Source organism: Odocoileus virginianus, unplaced genomic scaffold, assembly GCF_023699985.2.
Source record: "Odocoileus virginianus isolate 20LAN1187 ecotype Illinois unplaced genomic scaffold, Ovbor_1.2 Unplaced_Contig_25, whole genome shotgun sequence".
Classification (NCBI taxonomy): Eukaryota; Metazoa; Chordata; class Mammalia; order Artiodactyla; family Cervidae; genus Odocoileus; species Odocoileus virginianus.
In genome coordinates this window covers 450646-466886 of record NW_027224342.1, presented here as the reverse complement: position 1 = coordinate 466886, position 16241 = coordinate 450646, and the positions used below count along the sequence as shown (strand labels likewise).

Genomic DNA, 16241 nt, shown 5'->3' with positions numbered 1-16241 from the left:
AATGACAGAAATTAGGGTGCTGTCACAATTTAGTCTGTCTACCAGCCATTAGCAGGTCCCAGAGTCAGCCTCCTAAATAGTTCTAGAATCCAGCCACGTGCCTCCCCATTCACAGACACCATGCTGCTTCCACTCAAGGTCAAGGTTACTGGTCTCCCTGGATTACTGCAACCGAGCCTTTCTGGTCTACCTTCCCTTCTGCCCTGTTCTCCATTAGGGAGAAAAACAAAACATGTGAAGTAAATAATGTCACTGGCTTGTGTAAAACTGCTTAGGGATAAAGTCCAAGTGCTTTGCCAAGGCTTACAACCTTGGATCCTGCCAACCTTTTCTGCTCATCATCCATAACCTGCCCTTCTGCCTCAGTTTCCTCATGGAAACTGCAAAGAAAAATAGCTGTTTCTAAATATTATGGTGCAGTTTACCTGCGAGCATGTACATGAAATTCCTGACCAGGTGCTTCAGCTCCATCATGGATTTGGAGAACCTGGTATCTTCACCCCACCCACATAAGTGAACAAAGGAATGGGGAACTTGGCAATGGCCATCACAGAGAGAAGGGGAAAGCAACAGATCTGCAGGAAGGGAAGAAGCATCCCATACAGAAGGGGGATGAAGAGCCTTGTGTTCCAAATATCTGAGATGGGGCTGAGAGTGGGTCCAATGGACCAGAGGAAAGTAGGATGCGGTGCAGTGATTAAAAACCAGAGGGACAAGGCTGGGGCCTCACCAGTGTGCTCACATTTGCTGAGCTCATGCAGAGGGAGACGGCACACAGCCCAGTGGGAAGGTGGAAGTACTCGAAGCACAAGAATTTGACATTTCATCACCGATTAATGGGGACAGACCCCTGTAAATAACAGAAATGAGGCTTTGAGTTCATGCCTTTCAAGACTTGCTCTTGGAAACATACAAATGGGGAAATTTGCGCGTTGTAACTTTTAAAAATTAAACATATTATCAACATCTAAGTACTGCAGAGTATGCTGCCAGGAGCCACGAAGGGTTTGGGTTGTTCTAGATGGTGATTAAAATGAACTTTAGGAAGTGCTGCCTGGCTCAAGAGAATGAATGCTGGTTTAAGACCAAGCCACAAAAAAAAAAAAAAAAAAAAGACGTATGATTCCTGCTCTCAGAAAAAAACAAAACAAAACAAAGAGGGGGAGACAAGAAAAGAAAAAAGCGTAGGTTCTGTGGGAGAAAACACAGATATGTGCACACTTAGGGAAAAAAAATGACTCCACATTGCTCTTTTGTTTTACAAACATTCATAAGAAAAACAGCCTAGCAGCTACTTCTTCACATGTGTGTTTATTTTTAATAAGAACAACATTCTCAGCACTGATGAAAGCTAGATCCAGAGTCAAGGTGGCCGACGTGACAGCACCCTTCCCAAGGACTTCTGGGCCCTCCTGGCCACACCCACCCCGCACCTCCAATCCTGCCCCAGGGCATTTGGCCTTTGCCCTCCGAAAGGGACAGAGACCTTAATTAGGGTAAGAATACAAGGGTAGGGAGACTAGGCTTCCTGATCTGTCTGCCTCACCTGCTTCACTTTTTTTTTCCTTTTCTAGTTAAGTTTCCTGCCACCTTTAATTGCAGAGAATAGCAGCGTGGACAATAAATGGGCCTCTCCTTCCTGGCTTGCCCGATGTGGTCAGGCAAATTCTTAGAGATTATGCCTCTTCCTTCACCCTGCCTGGCTTTTCAGCCCCTCCTAAGGAGCCCCAAGTGAAAATGAATGCATTCCAGAGCAATTGCCAAGGGAGTGACCCAAGCTAACAGCGGTCCAAGTCAAGTCGGGATTGAGGGAGGGCCAGGTCCCCAGGACAGGAGCAGGAAGGAGGCTTCTCCCAGCTGAGGTGAGCCAGCAGCCACTGCTCCCTGCATGCCAGGAGGTAACAGCTAAACCCCAGGCCACACCACTGTAAGATGTAGGAATTAGTCTTTAAGCCTGGATAGACAATGTTCAACCAAAGATCCTAGCACCAGCAGCCCCACAGCACCTGGGAACTTGCCAGAAATGCAAATTCTTGGGCCCCACTCCAGGCCTGCCAGGCGGGTCCCAGAAATTTGTATTTTAACCAGCCCTCCAGATGATTCCCTGGTAGCTCAGCTGGTAAAGAATTCCGCCTGCAATGCAGGAGACCCCGGTTCAATCCCTGGGTCGGGAAGATCCCCTGGAGAAGGGATAGGCTACCCACTCCAGTATTCTTGCCTGGAGAATCCACGGACAGAGGAGCCTGGCAGGCTACAGTCCATGGAGTCACAAAGAGTCGGACACTACTGAGCGACTTTCACTTCACCAGATGATTCTAACACCTGCTAAAACTTGAGAACCACTGGTCTACAGGCCTCTGAGAAACAGGGGAGCTGTGCTGGGCAGAGAGGGAAGAAGAGAGACGCAGAGTGGCTGGGCGTTCCAGGAGAGGTGCGCATCAGGCCGCGTGGCACAGCGAAGTCGGTCCAGAGTGGCACTCTCCAATATGGCACCCACTAGCCACAAGGGGCAATTGACATTTAAAATAGACAAATACTGCATTGACATTTCATCACTGATGAATGGGGACAGACCCCTGTAAATAACAGAAATCGGGTTTTGAGTTCATGCCTTTCAGGACTTGCTTTTGGAAATATACAAATGGGGAAATGTGCACAGCAGATTTATATTAACATAGAGTAGAATGGTGGTTACCAGAGGCTGTGGGGGGAAAGGGGAGACTGAAAGAGAAAGAAAAATGAAAGTAGAAAGGTGGTTGCCAGGGGTTGGGGAAGGAGGGTAAACAGGGAGTTAGTGTTTAAGGAGGACACAGATTCAACTTGCAAGATGAAAAGGGTTCTCCGGAGATGGATGGTGGTAATGGCTGCACAAGAGTATGGATACACTGAATACCACTGAGCCGCACACTTAAAACATGCTTAAGGAAAAATGAAAAAGTCAGGCCTCAGCCACGCACCAGTGACATTTCTAGTGCTCAACAGCAACTTAAGGCTGGCTAGCGGCTACCATATTGGATAGTGAAGGACATTCCCATCATCACAGAAAATTCTTTTGAACCACACTGGGGAGGAATCCCAGTTCTACCTCCTATGAGCTGTGTGACTCTGTTTAAGTTACTAACCCTCTCTGAGCCTCTAATTCCCCCTTTATGATATAAAGCTCAAAATACCCACTTACATCATATGACTCTTATGGAGCTGGAACAAAAATAATAGATGTAAATCACCTGGTACAACTGTCCAGGCTATAGTAGGAGCTTGACAAATAATAGGTAATACTGTCCTACCATAACTTTATAAAAAGCCATTGGAAACATTTCTAATAGAATGGACAGTTTGCACTGGCTAACTGTCCTCCACTATGTCTTAACTGCAAATTTCAAAGTTTGTATAAGCGGCTCTGTTTTCAGTAGGACAAGCCAGCAGTCCCCTCCTGAAGCAACACCCATCTTCTAGCAGGTCAAAAATGGGGCATTCTAATCCAGAAGCAGTACTGTAGGAGAGACTCATAGTAAGGCTATAATTCTTGAAGCTTGAGAGTCTCATTTTGTGTGGTTTTTTTCCTTTTTTTTTTTTAAACCACCAATGTCACAATCCATGGGAAGGTCCATTACATTAGACTCAGAATTCGGTGCTCTTCATCTAAAGAAAGATGCCCAAAAGATCTCGTAATCTTCTTGCAAACCTCCCCCCATAAAAAAAGCAAATAAAATACAGCTGAGAGAGACATCATCAAAAAGTCTACAAATAATAAATGGTAGAGAGTGTGTAGGAAAAAGGGAACCTTTTTATACTGTTGGTGGAAATGTAAACTGGAATAGCCACACTGGAAAACAGTATGAAGGTTCCTTAAAAAGCAAAAATAGAGTTGATCCACCAATCCAATCCTGGGCATGTATACAGAAAAGACAAAAACTCTAATTCAAAAAGATACATGCACCCCAATATTCATAGCAGCACTATTTTACAGTAGCAAAGACATAGAAGCAACCTGTCCACTGACAGATGAATGGATGAAGAAGATTATGTATGATGTGTGTGTGTGTGTGTGTGTGTGTGTGTGTGTGTAGGGCTTTCTGAGAGGTGCTAGTGGTAAAGAATCTGCTTGCCAGTGCAGGAGATGCAAGAGATGGGGTTTGATCCTTGGGTCAGGAAGATCCCCTGAAGTAGAGCATGGCAACCCACTCCAGTATTCTTGCCTGGATAGTCCCATGGACAGAAGAGCCTGGAGGCTATAGTCCATAGGGTCGCAAAGAGTCGGACACGACTGAAGCAACTTAGCATGCACACATGCATATATATATATATATATAATGGAATATTATTTAGCCATAAAAAGGATACAATAATGTCATTTGTAGTAACATGGATAGGCCCAAAGATTATCATACTAAGTGAAGTAAGTCAGAAAAACCAAATATCATATGATATCACTTATATGTAGAATCTAAAAAATAAACTGATACAAAAGAACTTATATACATAACAGAAATACAGACAGGAAACAAATTCATGGTTACCCAGGGACAAGGGAAGGAAGGATAAATTAGGAGTCTGAGATTAGCAGACACTACTGTATATAAAATAGATAAATAATAAGGCCCTACTGTATAGCATAGGGAACTATATTCAATATCTTGTAATAATATATCTTGTATCTTGTAATAATCTATAAAGGAAAAGAATCTAAAAAATTATATATTTATGTATATATATATATATATATATGGCTTCCCTGGTGGCTCAGATGGTAAAGAATCTGCCTGCAATGCAGAAGACCCAGGTTCAATCCCTGGGTCAGAAAGATCCCCTAGAGAAGGGAATGGCAACCCACTCCAGTATTCTTGCCTGGGAAATCCCATGGACAGAGGAGCCTGGTGGGCTACAATCCATGGGGTTGCAAAAGAGTCAAGGAATCAGACACGACTGAGTGACTGAGCACGCAATACACACACATACACACACACACCCCTATATATGAAAGTCAAAGTCGCTCAGTCGTGTCCAACTCTGCAATCCCACGGACTATACAGTCCATGGAATTCTCCAGGCCAGGATATCTTCCCAACCCAGAGATCGAAGCCAGGTCTCTGACATTACAGGCGGATTCTTTACCAGCTGAGCCACCAGGGAAGCCCTACATATAAATGTGTTTTGCTGCACACCTGAAGCTAACACAACATTGTAAATCAAGCATACTTCAATAAAAACACACAGGGTCAGAGCACGTATACAACCTGGAGGCATCCTCTCTACTGAAGAGCAGTCCTGAGGGAGAGAGTGGCCTGGGAAAATGAAAAAAGGGCTTCATATGGGGATTTAGTCTAATTAGGAAATAGGGAGTCATTGAATGTTCTTGAGCTACAGTGATAAAATTAGAGGGCTGCTTTAGCAAGAGGAGGAGCAGCTGGGAGAGCAACTCTGGAGCAGTAAGGGGACTGAGGATACTACCTGGTGAGCCATGCTGAGGAAAGGAGGACAGTGGGTCGAGCCTGTGTGAACTGGTGGTCCAGTGGTTAGGACTCTGCGCTTCCACTGCAGCGGGCTTGGGTTCAATCTCAGCTGGTGGAACTAAGATCCCACTAACCTCACAGTGCAACCAAAAAACCAAACAAAACAGAAAACAAACAAACAAAAAACCTCCTCTGGAGAAGCAATTCCATTCTTCACATGATCTTTGGACAAAGCCACAGTTCTGTGGCTGACGGGTCAAAAGAATCAGGTAAGGAAATGGGAGCAGGACTCTAGCTCAGGTGGGTTTTTCTGGCTTAGAAATGCAACAAAGGCTCCCTTTCCTGATCTACTCAGGCCTCCTCAGTAAATCCCAGACTTTCTAATGTTCTGAATGAGTAACATTAAAAAAAAAAAGTAGGATCCAACATGAGTTCAACTTCTGACTTTGTGAAAAAAAAGATGCTAAACTACAAATATCATCATTCACAAAAGAGACTTTAACACTAAAAAAAGTGGGAAAGGCCATTTTAGAATAAAGGGAAGTTCTATAAAAATGGAAACTCAGTATACAGTTTCACTCTTCTTTCATTTAACTGTGAATGGGTAGAAATTTTGCCCCAGTGGAGCGGTGGTACTCAAGCCTGGTCTGCAGGGATCACTGGTTTATGTGCCTTTTCAAAATGGTTCCCTGTGCAGTTTCAGCTGTAAGAATCAGCCTTGATGACCCTAAATTCAGCTGCCCAGCTCCTAAGAGCAAAAACACAAAGTTTGAGTTTTCTGTTGTGGGTGTGTCTAACATGGAAAGGCCAGGTAGAACCAGCCTCTTCTAGCCTTCTTAAAATGCAAGTGATAAGCCACAAAGGATCCTAGAACAAATATTGATATCTTCACATTCAATAATTTCATATTTAGTCTAGTGGGTTAGTGATTTTTTTTCCTAAAAGGAAATTGCAGCCAGAGCTAATTGCTCAATCTGAAATGTATCTGGACATTGTTTAGATGTTGGAAAGGAAACGGTAACGTTGCAGTTTTTAGCAAAGAGGATGGTGTTATTTTAGAAAAAAAAAATGCAAATGTAAATTAATAGAAAACGCAGCCCTGAATGGTTTTCAAAGCTTTGATGTACACAGTCGAAATAGCACTCCTATTCTGAGCTTTCCTTGACATTTTTCTTATTTTGAAATGCAAAAGGAAATCCATTGGCACAGGCTCGATCCATTCCCATCCATTGATTTGTTAGCCAATCAATGACCATTGTAATCTGAAAAAAATAACACCAGTTTCTATGAACCTTTCCAAGCAAGGCCGGGTTCAGCTAAGCTTAATAAAGAGAAAAACAGCAAGGACCATCTGGAAAACAGTCTTCCGGAGTCGCGAAAGATAGTGGCAGCCTTTGCCCAACCTGCTATAAATAAGTGTCTCAGGAAAAAAAACACTCGATTTTTAAATCTGTTTCTACTTAATACAGCTGCAATAGAGTTTATTTAGCTTTTCCCTATAGCAGGAAGACTGTTTGCATTTTTATGACAAGGGTCTAAATGTTTTTCACAGCCATTTCCATCGCCATTATTTTGAGGAACAACATACCACTCGGACCTGTCTGTTGGCGTCAGCAGCACACAGCGGTGGCCCCAGTGGCCTCTGCACCACGAAACTGGCCTCCAAGCCCAGATTTTTGATCCCACTTCCTCTCCTAGTGTTGCAGCCATCACCCAAATCCTGGTCCACGAGGGAGAGCCAACTCAGGATGACCAAGCGTCACGTGCTGCAAATCAATTATTTCCCTGCCTGGACTCAAGCACCCAGTGGCTGTCTGCCAAGAGTCAAACGACTCAGCAAGGGAGGCACGAACTCGCCAATGAAGGGCTACTGCTGGCCTGGCCAGCCCCCCACGTGCTCACCTTTCTATCTTTCCTCACTGGCTAAGCCTCCTTCCACACTGGACACTCAGAACTCCCTCAGACACTCTTTGGAAAAGGTCAGCCTTCAGCCGGCCTTGGATGCCTGCAAAGTGAAGTGCCCCCCCCCCCCCCGCCCCTGGTGATGTGTGCCCTGAGCACCTGGCCATACCCGTGAGCACTCCCTAAACACCCATCCCACCCCAAAGACGGTTGGGATGAGGTTGGCCTCAGGACACTGTCCTATGTAATGAGCGATCCACCTCTCCGTTCTCTCTCTGTTCCCCAAGGGCTCATCCCATTTCCATGGATGGGCAGGAATGGTTTACCCCATGACACATTCCCCGTGAAGGCATGATTACCCCTCTTGTGGCTCCCGGCAGCAGCATTCCATCTGTTGCTGCTGACCTAGGGCATTACCAGGACCGAGCTGGCTAGAGGAGCCCTGCTGCCGTTCCTTTTCCCAAGCAGAACTGCTGCAGGGAAATAAATGTATGTAAGAGGGGGAAAAACTGGGAGGGGTGGTGAAGTCCACCTGAATGTGAATGTCCAATAATTTTGAAACAGGCTCCATCTGCTCATCATTGACTTTCTCTCTCAACAGAACGGGAAAACAGAGAAATTAGTGGTGGGTAAAGGGCTGCCACGATCTGCAGTGAGTCTATTACAGTGTTATGAGCAGGGCTCTCCCAAGTACACTAAAGGGCTAAATTAATTGGCTCAGGCTTAAGATGCTATAGGAGACATGACAGTGGGGAGAGGTGGGGGTGGAGGAAGATGCCTGGTGGCTGAGAAGGCATGTCTGAAATCAGGCACATGTGAAAAAGAAACTGAGAAGAAATAAACCTGTTCTCTTAATGAAAAAACAGAAAAGGTGTTAGTTGTTACAATGTGTCCCCCACTTACCTATGACTTATTCAGTCGCCTGAATTTAAAGAAAAATCTCTGTGCTTATACAACCTTACAGACCCTTGCATCCAAATTACAATTAAATCAGGCACATGACCCACTTCCAACCATTAATTAATCACTCCCATGAATTGCACATATAAGTCAGAGAGGGAAATTCTGTCTTGTATTATTTCAAATTGAATTATCCAAAAGCCACAAATTACTTATTAAATCTTGGTCTAGACCAGTGGTTCTCAATCAGGGTCCATTTTGCCCCAGAGGGGGCATTTGGCAAGATCTGGAGACATTTTTGGCCATCACAACTAGGGGGGAGGGGTGACACTTTTGGCATCTAGTGAGTTGAGGCCAGGGATGCTGCTAAACACCCTCCAGTGCACAGGACAGCCTCCTACAACATAGAAGGATCTGGCCTAAAATGTCAACAGGGTCAAGGTGGAGAAACTGTGCTCTAATTAAAGGCATATATAGTTGCCCTTTAATATTCATATCTTCGGTAGTCATCAAAGAAGAAAAATCCCATTTTCCTTGAAATCTAAGGTTGGCTTACACATATGTTTACTAAGGACATACTGATTCCTTTCCAAATAAATGAAACAGGTTCTCAATCTGAATCTAGGAACATTAAAGCAATACTGTGATGATGGTGGAGCTAGCAGGGTGCATGTGAAATGCGTATTTCATCAGTCTAAATGGATGGAAATTAATATCTCATAAAATAAAATGATTATCTCGTTATGTTCCATACAAAACCAAAATCAATACACTGCATCTTACTTAACCTGCAATTAGTGTTTTTAAAAACTAAACCAAGGAAATGTCATTCTTTCCCATTTCTTGCTAGCTGGATACACATTTCTGAGCATGAGGCATTAAAAAACAAACAAGCAGACAACCACCCCCTTCTTTTAAAGCAGATTTTTCCAGAGCATAAAAAGCTTCCTGAATCATTCCATTTTATTTATTACTGTAGATTCAATCATTCTTAGTGAACAAAACATGCAAACCATTCTGTTGGTTATGCCTGCCTGGCTTTCCAAATACCCTCAAAACTAGGATGATGAATCACATACTTCAGCCCCGCTGTGCCAATTCATAGTAAGCAAAGAATTCTACACAGCAAGATAGGACATTCTGCTCAGTGTGTGTGTGGGGGGTGGGGGTGGGGAGGTGGGTATGGGAGTCCTTTAGCCAATTGTTTCCATAAAGTCTTAAGAGCAGGTGCTGAGATTCTCGAAAATTCTTTTAGTTCTAGAACATCCTATGTGATTGTGCAGTGCCCCCGGCATGAGGATGGACTTTGGTCAGGGAAGATGCATGTCCCTAGAGTTGGCCTAGAGTTTCCAGGCTAAAAGCATGGTGGACAGAATGGCTGACAGCTACACTGTCTCAACCCTTTCAGGCCACTGTTTCTTTGTCTGAATTTTAAGGCCAAAGTGGGCATACACACAAAGGCAAAAACAACAACAATGACAAAAATGCCCAAGCATACCCAGTCCTGGCCACCAGCGAGGCCCAGTTCTGCTGCTGAGAAAGAACAGTTGCTCCAGTGCAGCTGGAGGAGCTTTTCCAGGGAACTGGTAATACCCTGGCTGTTAATGAATTATTTTTCGCCAGAATGTCGGATTCTTCCTGTGCTCCAGTAAACAGTCTGCTTCTGCCATGGGAAACAAAACCAGCTCCTTCCGAGGAGCTCGAGGAGGTCAGCCAAGGGTCCCCTGTGGGGGCAGCCCCCTCAGGAGCCAGAGCCACAGGCGCCTGACCTATAAATCACCGAAGCCCCGAGTCCATTATTTCAGCTCTGTCTCCTCGGGCCATGCCCAGGGCCAAGGGCAATGCCCGCAGTGAGCCTTCCCCCACCTCCCCAAACTGCCTTCCTCAGGGCTTCTCATCTGCGGCACTATGGGTGTGTGAAACTGGCCTTCCTGGTGCTCCTGTTGTCTCTCGCACAGAAACTGCATTTATTCCCTTGCTCTTGTTTTCATCAAGCTGTCAGGAAATGACTACGTGCATCCCCCTTTCCCTTCTCTTCTTTAAGACTAGCCCCAGCCCCAAATAACCCACTCTCAGTGCGAGGGTGTCTCCTTGGGCCCCTACTCTCCAAACACATATCCCCGGGAAGGATATTATTAGAGCAGGTGTTGAGGAAATCAGTCACTCAGGAGGGAGACAGCTCTCTGATGGACAAGGACACCAGCCTGGGGCGGAGGAACGGAAAGGAAAGCCAGCCCCGTCCACCCGTACCCCTGCCCTGTTCTCTTGTCTCCATTAAGTTTCAGGGCCCATGCTCCTCACAGAAGGTGACTGAGCAAACATGCTCACAGGTGGGCTTGATGGGACCCCCCACCCCCAAATGGCACCTTAGCTCCCGAAAATTAGAGCGGCCTGATGCCAGGCTGCTATGGCTCTTGAGTCAGCCCCAGGCCTCCCGCCTGCCATGGAGATGGAGGGTGTTCATGCCACCCGAAACTCCTGGAGGCGCTATGAGGCTGAAGGCACGGGCTGGTGGGGCAGAGCTGCTGAACAGAAATCCGTACGTGATTCTAAAGGAACAGGTGACGTTCATCTCAACACTCTGGCTTATTTGACCAACACATTCCAAATATGATCATTTTAACATGCAATCAATAGAAAAATTATTAATGCGCTATTTTGCATTCTTTTTTTTTTTTTTTGCACCAGGTCATAGAAATCCTGTACATACGTTATCATCATAGCATGTCCTATTTTGGAGTAGCCACCTTTCACCTGCTGAAAAGCCACATATGACTAGTAGTTACTATACAGCATGGTGCAGATATAATATATTTCCATTGTCATAGAGAGTTCTATTAGACAGTGCTGTGCTGAAAGACCAAATAAAACTGTGGGAAGAAGAATGACAGGTGAGAGCAGGGTGGGCGATAAGAATTATAGCAGAGACCAGAACTGCAAGACTGGGATGTTCTAGGAGCTCAGCCCTACCTCTAAGTGGAGATTAAAATGGGCTCTTATGAAAGGCCCCAGGGGCCGGCATGGCAAGGCCAAGAGAGTATAATCATTACTTAAGGCATCTGCAGCTTGAGCAGCCTGCATCTTAGCTCTTTGGATCTGTTTAAGGCAGGGGCTGGGATAGAAGATTGCCAAAGTCACGTATGTTCTTTCAATAACAATTCTGGGTTTGCAATCTAATTTGGTGAAGCAGATACAGAGGCATGATCAAATTACATGCGCCTGCCTCTGCGTGTGCATGCGTGTTCCCATGTGTGTTCTTGGCTGGAGAGAGAAGGAGGGTGTCATGTGCAAAATCCCAAAGTACTAACACGAGTCACCTCCTCAGCAGCTGCCATCAGAACATAGGAGAGCGGGAGCCTTGAGAGGCTCATCAGAAATGACAGACCACAAAGGAGACGCCTTGAGCTACAGAGAATGAGATGATGGGCATTCGGGCAGACGGTCAGGTGGGAGGGAGAAGTGGTAATCAGAGGCATTCTCCAAAGACAAGCGCTGCCAACTCTACAGCAAGGATGTCACCCTGATCCCCAAATCAAGCTTAATTCAGAATCCCACGCAGGCTTTTGTGCATGGGAGAGTGCAATTAACCATCTTTCCCCCTCCTCGAGAGCCTCATTCTCTCTGAGGTCCCCCTCATATTCTCATCATGAAGGCAGGAGAGTCAGAAACACCTCATACAGAGATTCAAATCCTGGCTCTCCCAGTGGCCCCAGAATTTTTAGGGGCTTAAAGGCCACCATCTGGTTGGAAGGGGGCTAAAGGACTTTGCTTTGATGGTGCAGTGGCAGAGCAAGAACCCATCTCGTTTTTATTTAGCGTTTATTTATTTGAGATGTTTAAGAGTCAGAAATACCTTACCTACCCTCTGGCCCCACCATGGTCCTCAGGCTAATTACCCACTCGGTCTCATCCTCAGTTTCCTCACGGATAAGATGGGAATGTGACTGCTCATCTCACACAGGCTCGTCAGCTTGGAACTCCTCAAGGCTAGAACTGCAGCATCACACCAGGTACTCCAAGACCCCAACCACACACAAACCTCTGGATTTCTCCTGGCTGGTCTCCCTTGATAATGACATAGCTCCCTCCCACCACCATTCATTCCATCAGTTCCATCATTTAGTCACTCAACTCTGGTTCATTCAGTGACGGTTGACTTTTGGGAATTCCAAGATGAAACGGTACAGTCTTTTCCATCTGAAACGGTTAGGGACTATTTGGGGTCTATCTCCTTAGCACATAACCATGTACCCTGCTGGGGTAGCTGAGCTGCCTCACTACAGAGGGGTCGTCTGGTGCCCCCCCTCCCCTAGTTAGGTATTGCATTTGGTAGGGGCTGAGGACTCTAGTCCCGGGGAGAAATAAATAAGAGCCTTGAGGGAAGGATAGAGGAACACATTGCCCCTTTAAGTCATAACCACTGAGGTCTGGAATCAGACACTCGACTGGAAATTTCTCCGAGTCTGATTCCTTATCTGTAAAATAATGCCTCCATCACATCATGGTTTCCCATATGCACAGTGTCTGGCAGACAGAGGGCAACAGCAAATGTTCATTTCCCTCTCGACTTCTTTCCCTCCGCTACCCCCTGCTTCCCCAAAACTAAGGTTAGAGAAGGAGCCAGAGGATAGACCCTTGCTCTCTTCTTACTGTCCATTCAGAGCACACTGTGTGTAGATGTCTCCACGTACAGAATACTTCCATCCTGGGTCAAACGGCTTTGGGGAGACCAGTCCTATCTAGTTTTCGGGATCATCATAGCCAGAGCTATATTGGTCGTCTGGTGTTATAGCGCTCCCAGCAACACCTTGTCACACACCTTCCAGCCTTTTCTTTTTCTTTGCTTTCTTTTTTCTTTTTTTTTCTTTTTTTGCATTTCAGGGGCCCGGTCTTCTGGCTAAAAGACTTTTCATTTATTTTACAGTTCTTGCCCAAATGCCCACCAACCAAGTTCTCATACTGGCAACTGGCATCACCTGCAAAGCTGTTTTCTCATTTGTTTCTGAGATGGGCAGCCTTTCCTGGGCCAAACCTCACCTCTGGAAGTCTGGGGCTTCTTTGCATGATAAAAGGCCTCCCTAGGTGGCTAAATGGTCCCATGGGCTAGTGACAAAGCAACCAGGACCCCCAAGATCCAGTCTGACTTGGCTCCTGGTGCCCAGCCACCTTATGGATGCCTCTGGCAGGCATCTGGCAGGATGAGACAGACGTGCCCACTCACGGAATACTGTGTATGGGGTGGGGTACAGTGGCTTCTCTGGGCTTCTAAGGGGCAGAGAAACTGGGATGCCCCCCCAGCTTTCAGCCTTCCAGCCACCCCGCTGCCTTCCAAAAGAAGCACAGCTCCCCGTGTTCCCCTTTGAGAAGAAAACGCCAAGGACAATCAGTGGGTAGGGGCTCCCACCCGCTAGCCTCCCCACTGCCCTCCCACTAGCCTCCCCACTGTACTGCCACCTCTTTCCTGTAACAAAGGCACATCACAACACATTTTCAAAGTTATCCGAAATCTCCTGGTCAATCAACAAACGATTCTGGTGACTGGAAAGGAGGAAAAGAGACATAGAAAACAGTCCCGGAACGACTCACCGGGGAAAGCATAGAAAACCTTGCCCGCTGCATGCAAAGCTAAGAATCGTTTTCTCCCTGCTGGCTGCTTTTCTCTCTGTTCTAAAGAGAAGCTTCCAAGAATCAGCTAAATAAAGGGATCACACCAGAGGATGAGAGATAATGCTAAACCAACAAAAACAAAGACCCAAAATGAAACAGAGCCAGCCATGAGAATCCGCGGTTATCAAAACTTTGTTTGGCCGTATCTATTTATCATCGCTGCACACCCGGGCTCTGCGGAATATCATTCTGTTGATGTCACTTACCCTCAGCAAAATATTTACACATCCTTAAAAACGCCAGATGAGGGGGGCCGCCCGCGCACTGCCGCGAGCGGCCCCTCGAGCCCCGTCGCAGAGTTCTGGGCAGACAGTGAGGTGGGGGCACGACGGTGGGTGGCTCCAGCGGGCACAGGTAAAAGCGCCTGACAGTCCCCCGGCACGCGGCCACCCAGGCGCTGCGCCCTGCCCTGCCCACCTCTCCCCTACCTGACTCTGCAAAAAGCAACCACATAGCCGATTACTGGTGTCAGCGCCTCCTCCTCCTCCTCCTCCTCCCCGGCCCTTCTCATTGATTAAGTTCTCAAACCATTGTTAAAGCCGGGTTGCTTTTCCCTGGAAAACTGGGCTGAATTCATTAAGCTTCCCCCATCACAAAAGGAATATTCATAAAAGTTTGGCAGGCAGAGAGGGAAGCGGACTGCGTGCCTCGGGGTGGGTGACAATTCGTTCCTCCAAAGCCACCTTCTTCTTCCGTGCCTCATCCCTCTCTCCGGCCATCCGTCGTGCCCCAAACCTACTCCAGGGACTTCTGATAGGGAAGCACAAAGCAGCAGCTGTTGGCAACATTTCTACCCCTCGCCGGCAACTGTGGTGGGATGCCATTTCCCCACCCAGGCGGAGCTTATCCTGAACAATAGTCGGGCTTTAAATGGCAAACAAGCAAACACACAGAGCATAACCCCAACCCCGAAAAAGCCAACGGGGAGAGAGGCAAGAAGTCCCTTCGCAGCAAAAGGCACCGCTGAAACGCACGCCAAAATGCAGCGAGAAGGCTGCTCGGTGCCTAACATGGCAGAAAGCCCTAGCTGGTGCGGCCACCCCGGGTCTGGGCACTGGGGGGCACGAGGACTCCCGGGGCGCCAATGCACACTCACCCAGCTCCGGGAGGATGCGGGGCTGGCCGAGCGTCACAAAGACGAGCCCAGTGCGATCTGGCAAAACCCAACTTTCCACCCGGCTCGCCAGGGCCGCCAGATACGTCAACAGAATCCATCTTTCGAAGGGCCTGGAAGGCGCCGGCTTTTCCGGGCCGGGGCAGAGCGACAGAGCCGAAAGCGGCCCGGTGCGATGCCCGGGCGAGGAGTCCACCGCGCGCCGCCCTCTGCGCCCTGTGCCAGCGCCGGTGGCGGCCCGAAACCCACTTTGGGGCCCCCGCCCCGCCGCCCTGTGCCGCCTCCCCGGCCGGCCCTGGCCCCGCCGGCCAGTGCGCGGCGCTGGGAGCAGGAGCGGGGCCCGGGGACGCCGCGCGGGTGGCGGCCTCGCCTCGCGTCCCCGCCCCCGCCGGCCCTCCCCGCCGGCCCCGGCCTCCAGGCGCCGTCCTGCCCCCGGGAGCAGGCCCCTCCCCGGGCGCCGGGCCCCGCCAGGCGCGCCCAGCCCGGCGCGCCCCCTGCGTCCCGGTGGCAGGTCCGCGCGGGGAGGGCGCGGGGTGGGGGGGGAGTACCCCGGCCCACATGGGGGCGCCGCGGCCGCTACCTCGCAATCGCGGCCGCCGCCTCCAGGAAGCCGTGGGGTGGTCGCGGGTGCGGGGACTCTCCGGTCTGGCCTCGCCTCCGGCTGCCTGAAGGGGGTGCGCAGCGGTGGGAGCTGCCGTCGCCGCTGTCACCGAGCTGCTGTCGCCGCCGCCGCTGCCGGTCGTGCGTGAGCGTGTGTGCGCCTGTGTCCGGACGAGTGTGTGTCTGCGTGCGGCGCCCGGCCTTTACTATATACACCGAGGGGTGGGAGGAGGCGGGGAAGGGGAGGGCTTGGGGGAGGTGGCGGAGGAGGGGGAGCAGGAGGGGGGCGAAAGGGTACCCGAGGAGGCGGCTGCTGAGGACGGACAGGTGATCTCGCCCACGGGGAGGGCGTGGCTGTGGGAGGCGCGGGGTGGCGGGAGGAAGGGGTGCTGGGACGCGGGGGCGACGCCGGGGAGGGCCGGTGGAGCGGGGACCCTGCTGCCTCCCAGCAGGCTGGGGACCATTTCAGACCCCAGGATGCTGGGAGAGAACAGAGCCCAGCTGGGAGGGAGTGGCGGGTGGATGGAGGCGGCAGAGGTGCCAAGGGCCCAGCGACCATCTCCTAAAATGCCAGTTGTGATACAGGTCGAAGATCTTCCTCCCAA

The 16241-nt window shown here is 48.8% G+C and overlaps 1 protein-coding gene across 6 annotated transcripts in view; it reads right to left on the bottom strand.

Moving 5' to 3' along the window:
• RAI2 (retinoic acid induced 2) overlaps positions 1–15884 on the bottom strand; it is a 77736-nt gene extending 61852 nt beyond the window's left edge. Inside the window, exon 1 of one of the 6 annotated variants that reach the window (XM_020913113.2) lies at positions 15617–15884. The gene's annotated coding sequence lies outside the window, so the exon portion shown is untranslated. Of the gene's footprint in view, positions 1–15018; positions 15454–15616 lie in introns of those variants that run through there. The other 5 variants (XM_070464479.1, XM_070464478.1, XM_070464480.1 and 2 more) reach the window with 5 other exon arrangements.
• Positions 15885–16241: the final 357 nt, after the last annotated feature.